The sequence below is a fragment of the Schistocerca piceifrons genome, chromosome 8 (genome assembly GCF_021461385.2).
Source record: "Schistocerca piceifrons isolate TAMUIC-IGC-003096 chromosome 8, iqSchPice1.1, whole genome shotgun sequence".
Classification (NCBI taxonomy): Eukaryota; Metazoa; Arthropoda; class Insecta; order Orthoptera; family Acrididae; genus Schistocerca; species Schistocerca piceifrons.
This window is the reverse complement of record NC_060145.1, coordinates 281,412,036-281,432,169: the sequence shown is the minus strand read 5'-3', so window position 1 is coordinate 281,432,169 and position 20,134 is coordinate 281,412,036. Positions and strand designations below refer to the sequence as shown.

Here is a 20,134-nt window from a genome sequence, read left to right as displayed (position 1 = left end):
TGAGATACTAACACGCAAATTCAGAAAACGGTACCTGAAGGAATGGAATATAGATCATACAGAGGCAGGGGAGGGGGAGAGGAGAGATTGAAGATAAGCAGACCCTATGCGTGAATACTCCAAAAATCGTTTCGAGCATATAAGTGAAGAAATGCAAGCGTATTTGGGAATTTCTGGCAGCTGAGTTGCTATGACACGAACAATGCCTACCTACAAGGTTGTTTATGATCAGAAATTGACTTTAAATACTGGTAAGTTAGTTGTACTTGAAGTTACGTGCCCTCAGTTTGCAAGTAAACAGTGTTAACTACCACTAACGAAATTTTAATATTAATATTCCAGGTAGAATTCGTCATTTTAAAAATATTTCTTTACGGTCGATATATATGAAAACAATGAAGTATTTGAATGAAAAAATCACATTGGATGTATATGCAGTATCTTATTTATGCGATTTATTGAAATTTTACTGCACAGTTTCTCGAAACAACCAAAATGTGCTTTCGACTGATTACAACATAGGTCTTCATATAAAAAGCTTTAATGCAATAATAATAATATGTTTACATTGGTGAGAAGTATAGTGCTTTCTTTTGCTATTAGGAGAGAGTCACGGTCGCCACGACGCCTTCCATCCTCACCCTCGGAACCGCGCCTGCGTGAAAACAGCTTCGAACGCACCCAAAGGGAGTGTTACGAGACCATTACTATTAGTAAGAAGAGATTTAGTGAATAACGTCGCAAGCTCAGTTAGGCTTTTCATTGATGACACTTATTTACAGAGCAGTAGCAACGCTATAAAATTATTTATAGCGAAAAGAAGGAAGACCTGCAAAGAATCGAAGCTTGATGCACCTATTGACAACTGACAGTAAACATGAAATATTACGTAGTGCGCATCAATATGTGGTACGAACCAGTACTGTTTCGTTATACGATGTACGAACTATCACGGGAAAGAGTCACATGCATTAAATAAATGAGAGTTTGTGCATGGAACAGTTTGAAGTGCAACGAATGCGTAAGATCAATTGTAGGAAAAACTGGAAGAATCCTCAGCAAGCGACGTCCATCCACGAAGCAGGTAGCTTACAAAACGCTCGTTCTACCCATACTTGAGTTTTGCTCCTCTGTCAGTAATCATTAACAGATAGGATTGTCACAGATAATGGACATGATCCAAAGAAGAAATGTGCGTCTCGTCAAGAGTTCGTAAAATAATCATGAATGCGCCAGGGAAGCACTCATCGAAATCCAGTGACAGGCGCTACGAAGAAAGTACATGAAATGACTTCACAGTTTCGGATATGAACAACCATCGACTGCGTAATGGAATGACGGTAATGAAAATTTGTGCAGGGCCGGGACTCGAACCCGGATCTGCCGCTTATCGTAAACGGTCGCCTCACGGTAAGCTATCCGAGCATGCTCCATGACAAGACCAAAATCTTCAAATGTCGTCAACCATGTCCTACAACGTGTACATCCATTACTCATATACAATGAAGAGCCAAAGAAACTGGTGCACCTGCCTGATATCGTGTAGAGCCCCCGCGAGCACTCCGGTCCCCTAACACGACGTGCCGTTTTCTCCACTGATACCTGAAGCAGTGCTGGAGAGAACTGACACCATGACTCCAGCAGGGCTGTCCATAAATCCGTAAGATTGCAAGGGGGGGGGGGGGGGGGGAGAAATCTTTCACAACACACTGCAAGACATTCCAGATATGCTCAATACGAGTAATGTTCATGTCTGGGGAGTATGGTGGCCAGTGGAAGTGTGTTCCTGGAGCTACTCTGTTACAATTCTGGACGTTTTGGGCGTCGGATTGTCCTCCTGGAACTGCCCAAGTCCGATGGAATTCACAATGGACATGAGTGGATGCAAGTGATCAGACAGGATGCTTACGTACGTGTCACCTGTCAGAGTCGTATCTAGACGTAACAGGGGTCCCATAGCCACGCAGGATTAGCCGAGCGGTCTAGGGCGCTGCAGTCGTGGACTGTGCGGCTGGTCCCGGTGGAGGTTGGAGTCCTCCTCGGGCATGGGTGTGTGTGTTTGTCCTTAGGATAATTTAGGTTAAGTAGTGTGTAAGCTTAGGAACTGATGACCTTAGCAGTTAAGTCCCATAAGATGTCACACGCATTTGAACATTTTTGATGAGGTCCCATATCACTTTATCTGCTCACGCCCCACACCAACACAGAATCTTTACCAGCTTGAACAGCCCCCTGCTGACATGCAGGGTCCACGGATTCGTAAGGTTGTCTCCATGCACGTACATGTGCATCCGCTCGATACAGTTTAAAACGAGACTCGTCCGACCAAGAAACATGTTTCCAGCAATCAATAGTCCAATGTCAGTGTTGACAGCCGCAGGCGAGGCGTAAAGCTTTCTGTCGTGCAGTGATCAAGGGAACACGAGTGGGCCTTCGGCTCCGAATGGCCATATCGATGATGTTTTGTTGAATGTTTAGCACGCTGACACTTGTTGTTGGCCCACCATTGAAATCTGCAGTAATTTGCGGAAGGGTTGCACTTGTGTGACGAACGATTTTCTTCAGTCGTCGTTGGTCCCGTTCTTGCAAGGGTGTTTCTCCGGCCGCAGAGATGTCGGAGAATTGACCTTTTTACCGGATTTCTGATATTCACGGTACAGTCGTGAAATGGTCGTACGGGGAAAATCCCCTCTTCATCGCTACCTCGGAGACGCTATACCCCATATCTCGTGCGCCGCCTTTTACACGACGTTCAAACTCACAAAATCTTGATAACCTGCCATTGTAGCAGCAGTAACCGATCTAACAAGTGCGACAGACACTTGTTGTCTTACATAGGCGTTGTCGACCGCAGCGACGTATTCTGCCTGTTTACATATCTCCGTGTTTAAATACGCATGCCGGCCAGGGTGGCCTAGCGGTTCTAGACGCTACAATCTGGAACCGCGCGACCGCTACGGTCGCAGGTTCGATTCCTTCCTCGGGCATAGATGTGTGTGATGTCCTTAGGTTAGTTAGTTTTAAGTAGTTCTAAGTTCTAGGGGACTGATGACCTTAGAAGTTAAGTCCCATAGTGCTCAGAGCCACTTGAACCATTTTTGAATACGCATGCCTGCACCAGTTTCTTTGGCATTTCAGTATGTATTCCCGCGCAGGCGATACATTTTAATTCAAGGTCGATTGAGCGGTGCCGCCGAATAAATACAATATTGCGGAACGTGTGTTGTTCAGAATAATGGTGCATGCATACCCGAAGCAACATTGCATCGTTCCTCTGAATAACACAGACAGTGCAATATTGTATTCCTATAAACAAGGTGTTGTGTACCACAATGTGTACCAGTGAGGTAGTGATGAAGTGGGGATTTCCCCAGTACGACCAATTCACGAGTTTGCCGTGAATATCAGAAATCCGGTAAAACATCATATCTCCGATATAGCTACGGCTGGAAAAAGTTCCTACAGGACCAACGACTGCCGAAGAGAATTGTTCATCGTGACAGAAGAGCAACCCCTCCGCAAATTGCTATAGATTTTGGTGCTGAGTCATCAACAAGTCGCCGGCCGGGGTGGCCGAGCGGTTCTAGGCGCTACAGTCTGGAACCGCGCGACCACTACGGTCGCAGGTTCGAATCCTGCTTCGGACATGGATGTGTGTGATGTCCTTAGGTTAGTTTGGTTTAATTAGTTGTAAGTTCTAGAGGACTGATGACCTCAGAAGTTAAGTCCTATAGAGCTCAGAGCCATTTGAACCATCAACAAGTGTCGGCGTGTTAACCATTCAACGAACCATCATCGATATGGGCTTTCGGATGACCCACTCGTGTACCCTTGATCACTGCACGACACAAAGCTTTACGCCTTGCCTGGGCCCGTCAACGCCGATATTGGAGTGTTGATGACTGGAAACACGTTGTTGGTCGGACAAGTCTCGTTTCAAATTGTATCGAGCGGTCGGACGTGGACGGGTTTGGAGACAACTTCATGAATCCATGGATCTTGCGTATCATCAAAGGACTGTTCAAGCTGGTCGAGGCTCTATAATGGTATGGAACGTGTGCAGATGAAGTGATATGGGACCCCTGATATGTCTAGATACGACTCTGACAGGTGACACGTACGTAAGCGTCCTGTCTCATCGCCTGCACCGATTCGTGTCCATTGTGCATTCCGATGGTCATGGACAATTCCAGCAGGTCAATGCGACACCCCACGCATCCAGAGTTGCTAAAATGTGGCTCCAGGAGCAGTCTTGTGAATTTAAACACTTCCACTGGCCACCAAATTCCCCAGACATGACCATTACTGAACTTATTTGGGATGTCCTGCGACGTGCTCTTCAGTAGAGATCTCGACCCCCTCGTACTCTTACGGATTTATGGACATCACTACAAGATTCATGGTGTCAGTTCCCCCCAGCACTATTTCAGGCATTAATCGAGTCCATGCCACGTCGTGTTGCGTCACTTGTGCGTGCTCGCGGGAGTACTATACGAAATTAGGCAGGTGTACAACTTTCTTTGGCTCTCCAGTGTAATTTTACAGGTACCTTTCATAGAATAAGTGAATACTGTCCGCATTATGGACAGGGAGTAGCCGGCCGTTGTCACCGAGCGGTTCTAGGCGCTACAGTCTGCAACCGCGCGACCGCTACGGTTGCAGGTTCGAATGTTGCCTCGGGGATGGATGTGTGTGACGTCCTTAGGTTAGTTAGGTTTAAGTGGTTCTAAGTTCTAGGGGACTGATGACCTCATATGCTAAGTTCCATAGTGCTCACAGCCATTAGAACCATTTTTTGATAGCGAGTAGAGTTATTCGTAAAGAAATAATAAATGAAAAGTCATACTCGGAGGTAACGTTTTACAGTGCGAACAAAGTAGTACTAAGAGATAAACTGTTATCTTTCCATCGTCTGTGGGGGCTGAAACCGAGAAAAGCTTAGAAAAGGATTGAAATTACAAAGATTTTGTACATGGCTGCACGTTCAGACACCGTGAATAGTTACAATTGAAAGAAAACAGCCCTCGCTCACTATTTTCAACGAATTAACCGGGTTTCAACACTGCTAGGAGTGTCTTTCTCAGAATTTCAATCAAAGAATGGTCTATAACATGTTCACATTATTAGGACTAAAAACGTATGATACAGAGCATAAGTACAGAATCATCGTGAAAGACTGGCAGGACTTATATGTCATTTATAAAATAATAAATATGTCAAAAGGGCATTATTCACAAAGATATTTAAGATGAAACATTTTGATGGCGAGCCACCACGGGCTGTTCGTTACTTACGCGGTTACAGGTTGCAAATTCTGAGGAAGACACTCCTAACAGTGTTGACACTCTGTTAATTCTATAAAAATAGTGACCGAGGGCTGTTTTCTTTCAATTGATTGAAATTATGTTTGAGGTTCATTAGAAATCGTTAAGTGTTCTCATTGTCGAACACTGGGTGGGAATATTGGGCGTAATTTGCGCTCTTTTTATAAAAAATGCCTTTTTTCGTGCGTATCGAAGATTAAGTCATCGCATCTCCTGAACTATGTGTCGTACAATGATACAACTTTACAGGAACGTTTGGATACTGGTAGCAAAATGTGCTCCGAATGGAGATACTAGTAAAGAAAAGATAAATTAAAACATCATACTTGATGCTGATATCTTACTCCATGAACAACGAAAATGTGGTAAGCGATACACTGCTTTCCCCTCATTATTTTGAGGGGGGTGTAAGCGAGAAAAAGTTTAGTAAAAGTTGGAAATAGTGTTTAAAGTTTGTTGGAAGTCGCTAATTGCTCTCATCCTCAAGTACGAGATGAATATATTTTGGGTAATTGCGCATCACGAGTTGTGCTGCTGTAAGACATAGACGCAGTGTCTAACTTCAATACTTGAGTATTCTGTTAAATCTTAAACGTATCAGTAGACCTCTTAACGAGTACATTATGACAGCATTTTAAATCTTAAAACTGGGTCAGTAATTATAATACGATACATCTACATCTACACCCATACTCCGCAAGCCATATGACGGTGTGTGGCGGATGGTACCTTGAGTATCTCTATCGGTTCTCCCTTCTATTCCAGTCTCGTATACTAAACATCGACTTTTTTTCCTCTGTAAGCAGCTAGATATGTGGCCTGCAATTGGGACAGTGCGCTGTGCACCGTTTTAGCCTTTTATGATGTTTCTTGAACTCTCCCCCTGTCATCCCCCTCTCCACGCTCCCGCCAACTACTAATTCAAGTCGGAGTAAACTTGAGTTTGATTATGTATTTTCTTCTTTCTATTTTCAGCTTCAATAACTGGGGGCTCCACGGGCTCCGAGGGCTGTCGTACAATACTCGGTAAGCCAAAATCCATGTTTTGCGGCATATGTAGTCCTTAGAGTTCTCTGCAACTATGTCGTCTTATGCTCCGTTAACGTAGATTTTAAATCCATGCAGTCGTCGTATACAAAGCGTACAGGTCGTTTATAAAGCGATTTTCTTTGTAATTGTGAAGCTGACCCGTTGCATCAACCCTAGTTGAAGATTCGGGTACATCAAAATGATCCATGAAAAAAAAAACTTCCAAAGTATATAATGAACTGAATACCGAAGGGGAGAAAATACATGCCATCATCTGCAATATGGTTTCGTAATGTGCGGTGCAGGAATAGAAATAAGAGGAGAAAAAAGAGATACTCTGTGGTAATGGTAAACTGTTTAAACATCATTAATTATATCTTTTATAAAAATTATGATGTATCAGAGAGAGTTTTGCTACTCAAAGCTTCATTAACAATTGGGAAACTGTGATGCCTAGAAAGAATAGCCCAGTTGAATCGAACTATGTAGGAAGTGTAGAACAATGTATCGACGGATAATGAGTGAGACTGTAGACAGATGGTACGCACAACAGCAGCGCAGCTATTTTTTGTGGCTTGAAAGAACAGTGCCACGCCAAGCTCAGTGAAATTAGGAGGTAGTATGGCGAGTCTATGGATCGTTATTGTGACATGTGAGGTAGGTGGAATGAGCAGAATGTTCGCTTGCATTGTTAAACTGAAACTGAATCAATGCTGCGGGTGTGCACCTGTGTGCGTCGACGGTCCTACGTCATCTTCTAATGGTTTGATTAGTGGCGCTCACGCCTTTTTGCCGGCTTCCCTCGCCCAATGAACATACACTTCTGACTATAAAGGCTACATCACCGCTATCGTAAGAGTGCTGAGTGGTGAAATGAAATTTTGTTAGGTGAGGCCGGCTGGGGTGACCGAGCGGCTCTAGGCCTTTCAGTCTGGAACCGCGTGACCGCTACGGTCGCAGGTTCGGATCCTGCCTCGGGCATGGATGTGTGTGACGTCCTTACGTTAGTTAGGTTTAAGTAGTTCTAAGTTCTAGGGGACTGATGGCCTCAGATGTTAAGTCCCATAGTGCTCAGAGCCATTTGAACCATTTGTTAGGTGCATCATGTTTCAGATTCTCCTATAGTGATGGAATAGACATACAAGCTGTCGTGGTGTGTCCAATCACGCAGCCTGTTTCATCGAGCAGCTTAATGGGCAAACATAGAAAAAACACTTGTTTTGCTGAGTAGGTGCAGGGTGGTCAGAAACAGTCTGAAAAGCTTGCAAGGGCTTGCAGGATAGGTTCTGCTGAGAGGTAGATGTTCAGTAAAAAACTTCGAAACATTGCCGTTTCCGCATTGATCAACATTCAAGTTAGCCAATCATGGCGTTGCGCTCGTAAATGCAAGCGGCCTGCCGGACGCTGTGTCGCCAAACGCGTGCTTCATTTGGTTTGCTAAAACCGACCGAAAGAGCGAAACAAAAATTAGACATGGGACGGTAGTAAGGATCGAACCCGGGCCAAAGGCTGAGCACTCTCTTGCACCAACACCTATGCTATGACAACTACTGCCTCTAATTGTATCTGACGGGCCGCTTTAATTTACGCGCACGAAAGTCTGGTCGATAATTTCAATGCTAATTCACTCGGAAACGGCGCAGCGTATAGAATGTTTTTCGTAACAATTATTTCTCAGCACAGCCTACCCTGCAACACCTGTACAAGCTTTTCAGAGTGTTTCTGACCACCCTGTATATATTTTGGGAGTCAGAGTTTTGTTTTTAGATAGGTGAGTAAGTTAGTGCTCACGTACATTACGTTTATCGTCCTGTAACTACGGAAAGCTAAGATACATACGCCTATCAAGCTTTCGTATTTTCAATGTGATAACTTAGATATTTTATTGATAGTTTATAGGGCGGTTTCCGGTGCCAGTAGTTTCCTGTTTCTTATCGCATATTTGTTTAAAAATATCATAAAATGTGACCACGAGTGACAACTAAATGAACTGCCGTAGCTTAATGAGTTGTGGGGATACGTTGTGAATTGTGTAGTGAGTGGTTTACAGAGGTGAACGTAGCGGGGAAGCTGGTGGGGAATGTAGCGAGCGCCTCTCCTGGAGCTGTGTTAGCCTATATCGGCAGTCGACTTTTCATAGTAAAAAGGCAGCTGAATATGAAGAGGGATGGGATTATTAGCATATTTAACTATTTAATTAAGACCTACAAGCTATTTCAGTTCAGAAAATTCCATAACTGCACTTGATGGCTTTCTACTGTCGTAGTCAACGTTTCTTGACTCTAGAAGAGTTACCCTACTAAAGAATGCCATATCTTCCACGAGAGAGGAAAAAAAAGCACAACTGAAACTAAGCGCAACTTTTCAGAAACACATGGGCATAATTTACTCAACTCATTAATAATATGTGACAGTTCCTTACTAATATAGTCTATATCTGTGTACTAGGATAATTTCGAATCAAGATATACAGCAAGGAGTTCAATTGACGCACATTCAATGCCTACAGTGTGTGAAATGAAAATAATGTTCAGTTTTTTTATGAGTAATGGATAATTCTTTAACTTTGAACCAGGTATCTGACAATTGATGAAGCTCTATGTTTTGCAGGTTTCGGTTTCAGTTTGCTCGCATCCTTTCCAGAAATTACCGACGTCTGTTATTTGCATAAAGTATAAAACTGCGAAGTGTGTTAACGGAAGGTCATTCACAAATATTATACAAAGCAATGGACCAATCACAGATCCTTGAGGAACCCACTGAGTAAGATTCAGAAATTGCTAATCGTCACTGATATAGTTTCCGATACATATAATTCTTTTTGTTTCTTGAGGAAGTAGGATACAATGAGTTTATATATGGTTTACTGAATCGAGTGCCTCACTCAAAACTAGCGTCGCTTAAGTAGATAATTTCGATTCAAAAGGGGTTTGCAGAAAAAAAGCATTTGTAACGCATTCCGCAGTTAGCAGTTGTGACATGAAATCATATTAACACCTAGGAAAGATATTGTTATCTGAGAAATATTGACTTATTAGCTGTTGTACGCAGAATTCTGTTACTTTTGGAAAAAAATTGGAACAAGAGAAATTGGACGATAGTTACTAGCAGAGGATTTCTCATCCTCTTTACGTAGAGGATAAACACAGGGTAAGTAAATACTAGTAAGTAAGCATGTCAGGCAACTCCGCATGTCATATTTCTGTAAGACCTTGCCGGACTCATGTGGCAGTTGACGTTTAAAACATTGTTGATGCTTTTTGACATTGGATAAAATCACGTAGAGCGGGATTTCCCAGGAACACACGCAGCTCGTTTTTGCTTACATACCATTACGTTCAGAGTCTCTAATTACTTGGCCTGGGACTGTAAATGATACTGAATTCCGTAAGTGAGAGATGATATGCAGTTCGGTACTCTCATATACATCTGCCTTTTTCGAAATGACTGTTTCCACAGACGTTAGTACACTTCTGCAATCGTCACGGTGAACATCTAGTAATTATCCGCTCTCCTGTTCTGGCGCAAAGGTTTCTTCGTAGCGGGCCTGATCGATACTTACGAAATAGCGCAAAGTGCACTTTAGTCTCGTACTGCTGTTCCACGATAAGTCCAAGTGCTGTGTGCTCTGTTATGAAACGAAATGCGTTAGCGGCTCCGCCGCTGCACCTCAGTCATCTTTTTCAGAGTTGTTATTTTAACTGGTTAAGGATGCTACGCAATGATTACCTTCCACTCGACGTAATAGCTGCTGCGACCAGTTTGATGTGCACTTTCCAATAGCATTGTGACGAAAACACTGCTAACGGAGTTCACTGCCCGCTGCTGCCCGCGAGGCGACTGCAGCAGTTTGAGAACAAGTGGACGGAGAAAGACATTTCCCCCGAGTTAAAGATGATAACTATGAAACGAACGTCCCATTAGAAAAATTATACATGACTGTGCTTAAACTGACACACAATATTTTTTAGCGCAACGCAATCTGACTTTCAATAATCCCTACAAAAGAATGGCCCTGAATAACATTAAACTATACCTTTCACAAATCACTTATCTCACAAAAATCTTCATTGCTCGAACTACTGCAATACAGCGAGCGCCACAACTGCCAGCTAAATAAAAGATTCAAACTACGGAAGGCACTAACTACTGAGAGGCATAGTTAGCAAATGAAAGATTTTGATAGAGAACAAACAATGTATTTACCTTAAAGTGTTGAAAAGTCATAATATATATAGCAGTTTGTGACATCCAGTCTTACAAATTTCAAAACTCCGCCATCTCTCTCCTCACATCCACCACTGCTGGCGGCTCACCTCCAACTGCGCAACGCTATGCGCTGTTAACATCCAGCTGCCCAACACTACAATGGTAGACAACAATGACAACTAGCCACAGACTGCACACAGCACAGCCAGTGATTTTCATTCAGAGCACACTACGTGGCGTTACCAATAAGAAAACCTAAACAGCCTACTTACATAGCCCCCATGCTCCCCAAAAAAAATTTTACAAATTGTTTTGGGCACTGGCCAATACAGATTTGAAATTTTTTTTTCATAATTACAGTAAGAAAGATGTCAAATGCACACACTTATTAATACAATGTTGGTCAAAAGCTAAAATTTTCTCACAGTCCATAAAAACATTCCTGATCATTCATCAAAGTAAAACTGCCGTTTCTTTTCTCAAAGTCTGAGCAGTAAAAGACAATGCACACGGAAGTAGTGGATTTACATGCAGTCTTGAAGAAGTAGTGTTGTCCTTCCAACAGAAAGACAGTGCTGACTCTTGACATGCAAACAGGTAATGGGCCACAACAGAGCAAACCCACAGCAGAGTCATCCGACGTTTTGAAGAATATTGGTAGGTAGGTCATCACAGAGCAGACCCACTGTAGTCCTGGTAGAGATTACGGTATTGGTGGGCCACCAGAGGTGCAGACCCACTGTAGTCCTTGTAGAAATAATGGTATTCGTGGGCCACCAAAGATGCAGACCCACTGTAGTCCTTGTAGAGATGGCTAGCAGCGATCCGTTGCGTCTGTGCAGGTGCACAATCACCATCGAAGAGTCTTGCAGAGAATAGCAAGTCCATAAACCACCACTTGTGCACTCACAAAGTTTTTTTTTCTAATTGTCCCTAGAACCAGCAATGCTGTTAACCAGTCCCTTGCTGAATTATTAACACACGTCCAAACACTAACAGTCCCAACTGCTCACATACTGTGCATATACTATGACCAACAGAAACGTGTGCAGTGAAATGTAACTTACAAGTTACTTAATTTGATGAACTGGTGTCAATTGCAATTTCATAACATAAGAATACAATAACAAAGGTACAAAATACATCATTAAAGAACATAACAATACAGATAACATTTGTAGTAAAACAGGCTTTACAAAAGAATAGAAATAAACTTGTACATCAGTGTTACAGGAATTATGACATAAGTAAATATATAAAATAATGAGAATAGTTTTCGAAACATTAATTTCACACATGAGCATTGAAACAGAACAGAATTAATAATGTCTATAAACATCTTTACAAAGTAAATAACATATTATTAATGCAAATTATACTTGAGGATAACAGTATTCCTCATCATAGTGAATGTAGCTTAGTATTACAAAAATTCTACGACATAAGTCTTATCAGATAAACACATAAAGACAGGAAGAACACAAATACACAAGGGTACACAAACACATAGCGGAGTGATACAAAAGGACAGGACAGGGTTTGTTTTCAGTGTGACATTTGGTACTGCAGTCCACCCCAAAACTTCATTCCATATGTCTTTCTTCTTATTTCAACATTTGTTTCCACCAAAAAAATCCTATCCAAGCATTCTTTCTGCATTTATATGTTCACATTTTCCTTACCTCATTATTTATTTTCCATTATCTTACCTCATCATTTATTTCCAATAAAATCCTACCTAAACCTGTTGTCCCTAAACCCTGCCTTTTCGTTCATATCCTCTTTCAAAATACCTTTTTGGCCAAACCATTTTCTTATAGCTTCTCAATGCATTTCTTCCAATTCATCACAACTTGTTCTCTTATATAGCCTACCCCATCTTAAGCTAACTTAAATCTACTGAGCTCAGATGCTAAACTAAGGGACGAGGCAATGCAGCAGCACAAAACAATTAATACAAGCAGCAATGGCAAAAAAAATGCAAATTGGCAAAGCTAGCAGCAGTAAATGTAATAACTTATATCTGAACATGACATAGCTCAAGCAGAAAAAATATTACAGTAGAAATGGCCATGTTTAATACCTATGTCACATCTTAACACTAGAGTGATGCATCACAAAAACTTACTCTGCAAGAAAGTTACCAAGTCATTAAAAAAATTATTTATGCAATTCCTGTGAAAGGAAATGTCTATTTGTGCTCTCTTTTCGAAGAAAGTACATCATAAACGTATTCTTTACTGGGTCTGTAGACAGAAAATAGTGATATTAGTTCATCTATTAAATTTTATAATAACCAATGCTGCAGTGAAGCTAGAAACTAGATATTAAAAAAAATGAGCAAATATGTACAAAGGATGGCATGAAACATCATTCATTAGCCATATGGCATTTCATAAGGTAGTAAAAAAATCTCTCAACTAGAAAGACAGTAGTCATAATCAGGTGTATAGACATAAAAATATTTCTCATCATTTCAGTAAATTTCATAAATTAAGAGCTCCACAATGTTATCATATGTTTTCAAGTTTGAGCGTGTTGTATTTGTGATGCTTTCTACAAAGGAATGTCAATAGCGAGGACCCTCTATTTTTCTCCACCTGTGCCTCTGAAAGGCACACACTAATGGCTTTTTTCCAGGTGACTGTCGCGCAGCTATGTGCCCACGACTCATTTCGTGAAGGTGGTCACTTAACTTTCTTACTGAAATATTTATGACACCAGTTTGCATTACAGTGACAGTCTCATATAAAAATATTTCACAGGTCGAGAATTTGCATTGCAAATGTGTAGAAACAAAATCCTATGAATATAACAGTGTTCAAAAAGTTTTCGTCGGCATTGTGATACATTCGCGCATTTACATGCATTTCATAACTCTTAAAGTACGATTCTTGGTTTCCAACATCCTTTTCCTCAAATCAGAGTCCCTAACCACTACTCATTATTCATATACGTATTCATCGTCACTTCTTCAATATTTCATCAAAATAAATATGTAGCATAATCAAATTCCTCATTTACGGTAGCATCATCTTATTGATCATAAACATTCCTCAACAGCATAATACACATTGTCGTCGTAAATATAACATCATAACACCTCAGTCAAATCTCAAAAACGTCGTAGCTGTCTGCAATAATGTCAAAACCTAAAAAAAATTATCTGCTCATTTCAATAGTGTCATCTACCTCAAACGTACTTTAAAATCATGCTCTCTTACCAAATACATCATTCAAAGCTGTCATAGTATCACAATGGTTCTGAAAAAATACGAACAGTTCACGAAGTACAGACAAAATACAATTTCATAAGTGTGGGGTTACCCAACTGTGTAATTGCGTAAACATGTGTCACTGATGTAGTAAAAAAATGTTTATCTCTCAGTTAAATGATCAGATTGCTGTGTAATTTGTGTGTTAGAGAAATATGGTACCGATGTGTAAAGTTGTATAAGCAAATACCATATTAGCTAGGGCTCCTTGTGCTTGCCAAACACATGGTACACAAAGTAAGCATGTACCCCCCTGAGGATTAATGTAATTATACCCTCAGGTGTTACAGATTACAGCAATGGAATGAAATGTATCAGGGAAAACCTTTTTATCATTGTAATTCAAAAATCTTTAAAAATAAATGTTTCAAGTACAAAATTAATCACTCAAATACATGTACTGCGGCGCTAAATTGTGCGTCTTGTTGTAACATAATCTGTCATTACTTGAGGGTAAAAAAATGTGCCAAGTGTCATAATCATCATCGTACGTAAGCAAAGTTCTGTGGAAGTCAATGTACTTACCTCGTAATAAACAAAAGTGAAATGCTATGCCTATAGATACCGTGATTAAGAAAGTACTACACTGTAATGTATTGTTGTGCTACAGAAAAGGCTGTCTCATTGTAGCTATACCGCAAAAGTTACTACTAAAACATGATTTCCTTTCCAGAAGAATTCAGAAAAACTGTGCAGATATAAAACAGAAACATTCTAAATTGTCACTCATTAGTAGCGTCGTGATAAAATCGTGTAGCTGTCACATAAACTAACCACTGTGTCGTCTGGTATCTCGCAGAAAGTACTTTAAATCCAGAATGTATTTTCAAGTAAACCAAAATGTTGTATTAAAATCTCATTAGCAGTACCAGTATATGTTCTAAATATGTAAGCCTGATAGTCGTTACGTAATCGTGCAACTAACAAGCAATAATGTACAAATAACAATACTGTGTCATCTGTTCACTGTAACAATGCATTCGTAGTTTCTGTTTAAAAATGTTCCCTAGGTTCTAGACTGGATAGTTAACTTCAAAACATTGTTACATGTTAAGTTTCTCAGTGTGACAAATTGTACTAATAATGTAAAGTGAAAAATTTTATAGCAAAGACTAAGTTAGAAAGCACATTATCTTTCAATAAACGACTTTACATGTGAAGTGTGGTGCAAGCCTTTACTCTTCCTACTACGCAGAGCTCCAGCTTCAACGGAATTATCATGTTGTATACGTCGGTAAGGAATGCTAAAATTTTTCTCAAGGTTAGCGTCTATGTTATTTTTCGCTGAGCAAGCCGGCGCACGTGGCTGCCTGTGGTGCGAGTCATTGTCTGTCTCTTTGTTGGCGCGCGTTGTTATTGGGATTAGGAGACCTAACTTCTACAAATTCACCTTGTCGAGAGGGCCCTGCCCTGTTTGAATCCCGCCAGTTCTGATGCAATTCAAGTCTGTCGTTACGATTATAACGTCTGTCGTCATGTCGGTAGTTCCTGTAGTTTCTTTCTTGTCGGTTAAGTGGTGGAGAATTTCTCCCTGAATTATCACTGCAGGGTGGACCGTTGTGTCTGAACTTATTCTGTCTCCCTTGATAATAATAGTTCTGGTTGCCGTATTGTCTGTTTCTATCATTGTATCGTAACTGCGCGCTGAACTGTTGCCTCTGAAGTTATTCTGTCTCCCTTGATAATAATTATTTTGGTTCCCATATTGTCTGTTTCTCTGATTGTCTCTGTGATAGTCATTACCACGGAGAGTTGATCTTTCCCTGTAATTATTGCTACTCTGCCAACGGTTGTCATGGTGGTGGTGTCTGTTTTGGTCACGATTTACGTTGTAAGAATAGCCTTGTCGTATCCATTTATTATTTCTGTCATTGCGGAATTGTGACGGATGTGACCTGTAATTGCTGTGCTCCTGTTTTCGCGTCCCGCGATTGTCAGCGTCAATTTCCAATTCTTGTAAGAGTCCCTGAAAAGCTTCAATGTCGTCTTTGCAGCGTCCTGCCAAAAAAACGTGTCGTAAATGTTCAGTCAATTTGATTAACCAAATCCGGATGAGTTCTGAGGGGCTGTACAGGCTTGACAGGTACTAATTCTTGTGCTACATGTCCTCAAAATATTTCACAAGACTGGAAAATTCAAATTGTTCGAAATGTTTCATCATTATGATGCTATGTTTTACTCTGTCTTGTGTTGCTTGAGACCAATATGCTGAGAGGAAGGCATGATAAAATTCTCCTTCACTGTGACAATCATGAATGACCGATCGCATTCTTTCAGCTGGTTCATTCTCTAAGTAGCCACACATAAATTCCACTCTGTGCTCTAATGACCAGTTGGGAGGAAAACAATGAGAGAATTGATGGAGCCACGCTTGTGGATGAATGTCGTTGCCAGAATTCTTAAATGTTTTGAATTTACGTGTAGTAATGAACAGCTTATAGTCGAAATCATCATGTCGGCGGGTCGCATATCGGTCATTGTTACGTCGTGTCGGCGGTTCCATCTCAAAATTCGGTGCACCTTGCCAATTTCTTTCATAATTTCCGAAATGCCCTGTGTTATTATTTTGCGGCTTTTCCGTATTTCTTAGTCCCTCTTCCCGTGTTGGAGTGCGAGTGTCCTCTAAAATATGTAATTCTTGTACTACTTGTGCCAACTGATCTTGTACTTCCCGGATATCTCTTTTGTGTTGCGTATTAATTTGATTCTGATTTTGTTTGAATTCCTTAATTTGTTCATACTCTTCCGTGTCAGTGATGGCTATAGATCTTGTGTCATTCAGATCATCATCTACCTTTGCAGATAAGTTAGTGAACTAATCCGAAAGTTCGGCTACTTCCTCCAATAGTGTACTTATTTCCTCAGTGTGTTTTTCTGAACCAAGTTTCGGAATGTCCATTCGTGTTGAAATCGTATCTACTGTGTCCTTTAAGTTTTCCTGAGTTTTTGCAAGTTGCGTAACCGAAACGGTAGATGCAACTGAGTCAAACTTAGCTTGCAAGGTCTCATGATTTTCATGAACAATAGTTTGCAGTTCTTTTATGGCTGCTTCGTGATTCTATAATGTATTTTCATGCCGCGAAAAAATAGGTTGGAAATGCTCACAAATTTGTGTTTTTACGTCATTACAGACTTTTTGACATTTCGATTTGATTTTAACTCAGTAGTTAAATCTTCACGTGTTTGTTCAAGCTTATGTTACACTGAGTCTAACTTTTGAAGCTTTTGTTCCATTGTGTCTAACTTTTGAAGCTTTTGCTGTGTTTGTCTCTGATTTTGCTCCATTGTGTCTAACTGTTGCTGTGTTTGTCTCTGATTTTGTTTCATTTGTTGCATTAATTGCAATAATAATGTATTAGTGTCCGGAATCTGTTCCTCTATGCTTTTCGGCAGTGCATTTGCACATTTTGACAAACAGAAAATGTGTCTTGACTTATTTGAGAAAACGGTGAGGACGCAAAACCTGAATCTACAGTATTTGCAAGATTGTGTCCTGTCATTTCGGATTCCTGAGGCGAGCTCTTGCCGACCGATCGATCGATAATGCTTCCCTGTTCACTAATTTTTTCACTACCTACACCATTATTTGCAGCCCGCTCCTTCCACCGTCCATCATTGGTTATTTTACTGCCTAGGTAGCAGAATTCCTTATCATCATCTACTTCGTGGATGCACAATTACCAAATTACTACTTTGAACATTAGTTAATTCATTACACGGCGGCGCTAACACACTACTTTCGTCTTCACTGTCATTTCTCAGTTTACTTTGGAGCCTAGTATTACGTTTTTCGCACGCAATTATTGTCACAATATTTCACATGACAAAACAGAAAACCACAATTTGAAGAGCAAAATAAGAAAACACATAAACATAGCATTGAAAATAATATCTCGTTAATTACAAGCGCAGTTGCGAAATACTTGGTGCAAATCTACAAGCATGCCACAACTGTTTTACTGTACAAGAATGAAAAACTACAACTACAAAGGAAATTCTCTTTACAATTACGCGCTAGCAATAAACAAAAGCTACACCAATTACACAAACTACAAGAAAATATCAGAAGATTCCAGTGAGGTATCCTCGGCTAAGGGTCGACATATGAAACGTCCCCTTAGAAAAATTATAAATGACTGTGCTTAAACTGACACACAATATTTTTTAGCGCAACGCAATCTGACTTTTAATAATCCCTACAAAAGAATGGCCCTGAATAACATTAAACTATACCTTTCACAAATCACTTACCTCACGAAAATCTTCATTGCTCGAACTACTGCAATACAGCGAGCGCCACTACTGCCAGCTAAATAAAAGATTCTAACTACTGAAGGCACTAACTACTGATAGGCATAGTTAGCTAATGAAAGATTTTGATAGTGTTGCAAAGTCATAATATATATAGCAGTTCATGATATCCAGTCTTACAAATTTCTAAACTACGCCATCTCTCTCCCCACATCTACCATTGCTGGCGGCTCACCTCCAACTGCGCAACGCTACGCGCTGTTAACATCAAAAATGGTTCAAATGGCTCTGAGCACTATGGGACTTAACAGCTGTGGTCATCAGTCCCCTAGAACTTAGAACTACTTAAACCTAACTAACCTAAAGACATCACACACATCCATGCCCGAGGCAGGATTCGAACCTGTGACCATAGCAGTCGCGCGGTTCCGGACTGCTGTTAACATCCAGCTGCGCGACACTACAATGGCAGACAACAATCCAAACTAGCCACAGACTGCACACAGCACAGCCAGTGATTTCGTACAGAGCACACTACGTGGCATTACCAATAAGAAAACCTAAACAGCCTACTTACAACTACATCATCATTCTCTCATTTTTTAATATTTTATGAAATGAAAAATCCTTACAATTTGTCGGTGAGAGAAAAAGGTGGAGACATACACATGCCAGCTAATGAAGTTTTTCTTTTTAATACATGGAGTTCTAAGACACTGATGTGGAAAGCCTGAGAACGAAAGTAACTTTCGCGTGATGTGGCACTGCCAAGTCACCTAGCTTCATGAAACCTGGACCGTACATACACTACTGGCCATTAAAATTGCTACACCACGAAGATGACGTGCTACAGACGTGAAATTTAACCAACAGGAAGATGATGCTGTGATATGCAAATGATTAGCTTTTCAGAGCATTCACACAAGGTTGGTGCCGGTGGCGACACCTACAGCGTGGTGGCATGAGGAAAGTTTCCAACCGATTTCTCATTCACAAACAGCAGTTGACCGGCGTTGCCTGGTGAAACGTTGTTGTGATGCCTCGTGTAAGGAGGAGAAATGCGCACCATCACGTTTCCGACTTTGATAAAGGTCGGATTGTAGCCTATCGCGTTTGCGGTTTATCGTATCGCGACATTACTGCTCGCGTTGGTCGCGATCCAATGACTGTTGGCAAAATATGGAATCAGTGGGTTCAGGAGGGTAATACGGAGCGCCGTGCTGTATCCCATTGGCCTCGTATCACCAGCAGTCGAGATGACAGGCATCTTATCCGCATGGCTGTAACGGATCGGGCAGCAGCGTCTCGATCCCTGAGTCAACAGATGGGGACGTTTGCAAGACAACAAACATCTGCACGAACAATTCGACGACGTTTGCAGCAGCATGATCAGCTCGGAGACCATGGCTGCGGTTACCCTTGACGCTGCATCACAGGCAGGAACGCCTGCGATGGTGTACTCAACGACGAACCTGGGTGCACGAATGGCAAAACGTCATTTTATCGGATGAATCCAGTTTCTGTTTCCAGCATCATGATGGTCGCATCCGTGTTTGGCGACAACCCGGTGAACGCACATTGGAAGCGTGTATTTGTCATCTCCATACTGGTGTATCACCCGGCGTGATGGTATGGGGTGCCATTGGTTACATGTCTCGGTCACCTCCTGTTCGTATTGACGGCACTTTGAACAGTGGACGTTACATTTCAGATGTCTTACGACCCGTGGCTCTATCCTCCATTCGATCCCTGCGAAACCTTACATTTCAGCAGGATAATACACGACCACATGTTACACGTCCTGTACGGGCCTTTCTGGATACAGAAAATGTTCGACCTGGCCAGCACATTCTCCAGATCTCTCACCAACTGAAAACGTCTGGTCAATGGTGGCCGAGCAACTGGCTCGTCACAACACGCCAGTCACTGCTCCTGATGAACTATGGTATCGTGTTGAAGATGCATGGGCAGCTGTACATGTACACGCCACCCAAGCTCTGTTTGACTGAATGCCCAGGCGTATCAAGGCCGTTATTGTGGCCAGAG

At 41.3% G+C, this 20,134-nt stretch overlaps 1 protein-coding gene across 1 annotated transcript in view; it reads left to right on the top strand.

Moving 5' to 3' along the window:
- LOC124711628 (rabphilin-3A) overlaps positions 1-20,134 on the top strand; it is a 1,025,602-nt gene that overhangs the window by 396,039 nt on the left and 609,429 nt on the right. Inside the window, exon 3 of the mRNA XM_047241806.1 lies at positions 6,300-6,350. The gene's annotated coding sequence lies outside the window, so the exon portion shown is untranslated. The remainder of the gene's footprint in view (positions 1-6,299; positions 6,351-20,134) is intronic.